Source organism: Centrocercus urophasianus, unplaced genomic scaffold (assembly GCF_019232065.1).
Source record: "Centrocercus urophasianus isolate 14NV4802_14NV808 unplaced genomic scaffold, USGS_Curo_1.0 seq_5, whole genome shotgun sequence".
NCBI lineage: Eukaryota > Metazoa > Chordata > Aves > Galliformes > Phasianidae > Centrocercus > Centrocercus urophasianus.
In genome coordinates, this window is record NW_024885088.1 from 2,703,883 (window position 1) to 2,708,775 (window position 4,893).

At 39.5% G+C, this 4,893-nt stretch overlaps 1 long non-coding RNA gene across 1 annotated transcript; it reads right to left on the reverse strand.

The window, feature by feature from the left end:
* Positions 1 to 211: 211 nt before the first annotated feature.
* LOC122169153 lies at positions 212 to 3,775 on the reverse strand. The gene is made up of 3 exons (XR_006171489.1): positions 3,715 to 3,775; positions 682 to 772; positions 212 to 298 (listed from the first exon to the last, which is right to left on the reverse strand). It is a non-coding gene; the product is annotated as an uncharacterized LOC122169153 (long non-coding RNA).
* Positions 3,776 to 4,893: the final 1,118 nt, after the last annotated feature.

Consider the following 4,893-nt stretch of genomic DNA (forward strand, 5'->3'; position numbering starts at 1 on the left):
GTGTGAGCATGCGCTTTATTTCTTAAGTTGCCCAATATATATCACAAGAATAAGGAAATGCTGCTTTCTAGCATCACATTGGAGTTAGTGAGTTTTCTTCCCACATTTTTCCAATGACAGCAAAAATAAAGAGAAAATATTCTGCATCACAATGAATCAAGCAACTGACATTAAATATCAAGAAGTTTGAGAAAGGTACTCACAACTCAAACTTGAGAGGCTACACATCTACAGAAGAGGGCTTCGTTTCAGACTCGGGATCCTAGGTCTACAGGTATGGTAGTGGAAGCTGTAGGGTCTGCAAACAGATAAAAAGATATGCATTAACACACACTTAATCCTTCCTTTTTTTCCCAGATGGAACAGTGTAAATAGACAGTGTAAGCAATGTAAATAGATTCCAACTTCAAGCAGATGTAAGATGCAGACAAACTTCTCCAGATTTAGACATGTATAGCTGTGACCAAATTGCAATGCCTCAACCCAGTTACTTTGGGTTTGTCATTGGTCTCACTCATAGAAAATTAAAAGCATTTCCAACAAAATAGATAAATCCTTCCATTCATTGTGGATTATTTATTTGTGTGCTTTTTTTGTTTGTTTGTTTTTTAACTATAGATCTTTCCTTCGTTTTTTGTTATTAATTTGTATTTAAAATGGAATTGTGGCAACTCTACTCACCCTGTTGACCAAGTACGCCTTCTGCCTTCCCCACTCACGGAGCTGAGAACTGAAGGGTTTTTCCTCTGCCAAGTTCCTCCATACAGAGTGCCTGTTGATGACAACAGTCATTATTTCCACAAATCTACTTTAAAAAGAACGTCAATTTAGGAATCAAACATCTAACAACAAAAACCCTTTGCTTCCTTTGACTTTATGGAGGAATCTTTTTATATAAAAGTCACACTGGGAAAAAACCTACAGTCCCATGCAAGGTCACTAGCTGTCTCTAAGATACCTTTGCTTTAAAGGATCGGTCCTTCTCTTGCAAGTCTTTTGGTTGAATTGCATCTCAGCAAGTACTGGTGAGCCAAAATTGGCAAGCTGTATTGGCTACCCATGTGTACTTTTCAAAAGCTTTAGCAGCCTCTGAGCACGGATCACATCATTTTCCTCCTCCCTGTCCTTTTTCCTTCCAGTCGATTCTCTCAGATCTGTTTAATAGCATCTCCACAAGCCTCACTGGAAAAATCATCAAGTCTTTGTCACTCTGCAGCTTGCCATAAATTCCTGGCAGGCAGGGAAGAAGCCTTTTACTCTTTGGCCCTGAATTTCTCTCCGTTCCTTGAGCTGTGTTCAAACCCCATCTCAGCCCCAGACATACTTTTACCATAGAATCAGTTTTTAAATGACTCTACACTTCTACTGTCATGAACACCACCTTTGAGCTAGTTCACCTGGAGATTTCATAAGTGCTGGCATTGCTATTATATGACAGCAGTTTTCAGAAGTGAATCTCTGGACTCCATTACTTCATCATACGACTCAGCCACAGATTGCATACTGTGAGGGTGACAAGAAAATAAAGGGCCACTCTTAGTCATAGTTTCTTGAAGGTCAGGTTGTTCTGCCAAAATTATCCAGAGGAGAATTGCTTCTTCACAGGTCGGCCTGACACTTGCAAAAACAGATTTCCCAAAACAATCAGCTTGCAAGAGAAGCAAAGGGCAATAAACATCCCTTTCATTCAGACAGCTCTGTTGATATTTCCAGGGGACTTGTGTGCTTAGAAGTGCTCACATCTCAAAACCTCTCTAGATTTTTCTTAGTGGCAGCCCAGGGTTTGCAAGTGCCCAGTGTACTAGCACTTCTCAGGATAGTGATGATGTTTCATCTGGTGAGTGATGCTAATTAACACCAAATAGGTTTGTTCTACTGCCTTCCTGAGGCTGCTGACAAGACACCCCTACCATCACCTGCAGTCATCCACTTCAAAAGTGACAGGAGCATTTTGGTTTCTTACAGTCTTAAGAAAGTCCTTCTCCAAACCCAAGCTCTTACCTCTCTCTCAACAAAACTAAGTATAAATCCTTGATTTGTTCCAGCATCACTGAGGTATTCATAATGTAGCATTGAGTTGAAAGACATAAGAACTGCTTGCTTGTATTATTTGAAGACCTTGCCAATAATCTGTAATACCTTTCATGTTCTCCATATTTGATTACAGACAATTGCTTTTTATGTCTTTGATTTGTCCAAGCTTTTCCCTCCTCCAAAAGTTTAGGTCAGAACAAGTTTTTTTTTTTTTTTTTTTTTTTTTTGCCCTGGATCAAAGCTGCATAAATGCATTTTACATCAGTTTCTTCTATGTAGTAAACAAACAGAAAAGGAAACAATTCTGACAGACTGGCATCCTGTCTGGCAGGTAGGGAGACATACTGTCAATCATAAGATATCATGGCTGAGAAAGCAGTAAAGAAGAAACCAGAATTCCTGTGTTTCCAGTAAAGTGACAGTAGAACATTTGGTATCTAATAAATGATACTTGCAGGATACAGTCATAGCTTCCTATTAACAGAATAGTGATGGACCATTCTCTTCCACAGCAGCACTGAACCTTTAAATTCCAGATTAATTTAATCTGCACCCAGGGAGAAACTGAAAAGTTGTTTTGAGGTCTTGAAGGCTACAGAATTTAAGATGGCACAGGGCACACAAACAAGGCACAGACTGGTGGAGAACCTGGCTATCAGCCAGAGTGAATTGCAGTGAGAAAGCTGAGACATTTTCCTTTTAGTCTTAGTAGTGATAGGAACAATTTACAGATCCACACTGGTCAATTCATCTACTGGAAAAAGGAGTTGACTTAGTTTCACACCATGGGATATCACTGTAATACCTTGTTTGACCTCTTGCTTCTCAAAAAGCGTGTCCATGTGCTTGTACATTATTTATAAAGACCAGTGTTGTCTGGTGCCAGCCATAATATGTCAGAGTCCCAGGAGAAAAGAGATGAATCTGCAAACATTTCTCATTGTTTACTGGAAATTACACAGGCATTGCTGCAGACTACCGAAGACCTTGGGAAAGGCAAGAGAATGAATGCATCATGATACAAGTGTATCTCATTAATTTGATTCTTTATTTCTGGGGCAAATAAACATGAGAACCAGTGGGAAAAGTAGAATACTAACAGGCTCCCTCTTCTTGCTGAGGGAAGAAGGTAAGAGAAATCAGCTCCTTTTCACTGAAAATTCGTGCTAAATACGTTTCCTGTCTGCACTGAAAGCTTAATTAGCATTCCTCAGCAACAGGGAAACATTCAGATTCACAAGAATGGCTGGTTTTGGCTGAGGCTTCCAAGCACTCTCTTATCAATATGCTCCATGGCTATTTTTAAACTGCTTGCAGCATTCACAGCTGAGCATTTTGAAGTGAAAGTCTTCAACAACAAAAATTGCATCAAGAGTGATGTGTTTCTGAGCAAAATGTATGACAAACCTGAAACACACAGAGCTCAGCTCATACGGTACCTACCACAGAAATAGCCTTTCCCCTCCCACCTGTCAGTCTGAGAAGAAAATGGGAGCACTCAGAAGCCAAACGGATTGTTTCAACAATTAATAGATACTAAAATATAATGAGAAATTAATAACTTAAGAGTTGTTTCGTTGGAGGAGGGATTCAGAAGCCAAAGTGAAGGAACCTATCGATATAACCTATATATACATATCCTGAGAGGAACAGCCACCACACACTCAACCATAGTCTTACCCGCTGCAAGAGAAGCTTTCAGAGGAATGCTACAGAAGTCACTGGGTCAGGAAAATGAAATTCTTCTGCAGGAGACAGAAAGGACACATCCAGAGTTACACAAGTAGAGGCAAGGCAGGCTTCTCAAAATATCATGCCACCAAATGCACTTTGTTCAGTACTAGAATGTTGCAGGCTGCTGCTGTTATCAGCCCCAAAAATACAAAACAAGAACATTTGGTTACTACAGAGTGCTAGGAGCTGGAAATAACACAACAAGCATATATATTAAAAAAAAAAATACCATCAAAATGTCTCCTCTGTGAGGTCCATCTCTGCAGTTTTGACTGAGTCTTTGTCCACTGAGACTGAGTCTTTCAAAATATGATCATATAATACAATGATTTTAAAAAAGCAAAATTAAGTATCTGAGAGAAAATGCAAAAATACTTTGAATCACTAATTTGATTAACAGCATTGACTGAGTATTTCAAATGTTTATTTAAAATCAGACATCCATTTAAAAATCAGTTCAGAGCTATGTATTTTGACAAATAAACCAGAGACTTTTTCCTGCCAAATGGATTAACTCAAACATTTGTAGCACAGAAACTAAGAATCTGGTTTCTACAGACAGTTGGGTGAGGTCTCATGGTCTCTACCCCTTGTTCTCATGGGGGACTTCAACTCCCCAGACACCTCCTGGAATTACAATGCAGCAGAAAGGCAACAGTCCCAGAGGTTCCTAGAGTGTGTGAGAGATAACACCTGCTTGCAAAGCAAGTCCTTGCAAAAACAAGATAAACTACCAAGATCGACTTCCTCTACAAAATAAGATACTTGTGGCTGTAGCCACTTCCTTTAGAACTGTTGGAATGCTTTGTTCCATCCCGGGATCATTCTTCATTCAGGGGCCTTTTGGGTCCCCAACACATGCCACCTCATGATCCTGGGTTGGAACACATGGGTTGGACCCTTAAAGCAGTCAGAATATTTTCTTGTATTACGGCATTAGGAAATTAACTATACGTACTTAATAGTGACTAAACGTGTGTTTGCAGAGAAAAATAAGTGCAAAGTTCACAATACTGATTTCCTTAAGTTTCCAATATTAGAAAGCATTTGTGAAGAAGCTTAAGAGTCTTTACTGAATAGGGAGACATTCTTGAGTCAGGACCTACATAAGGCTGCAGGTACATG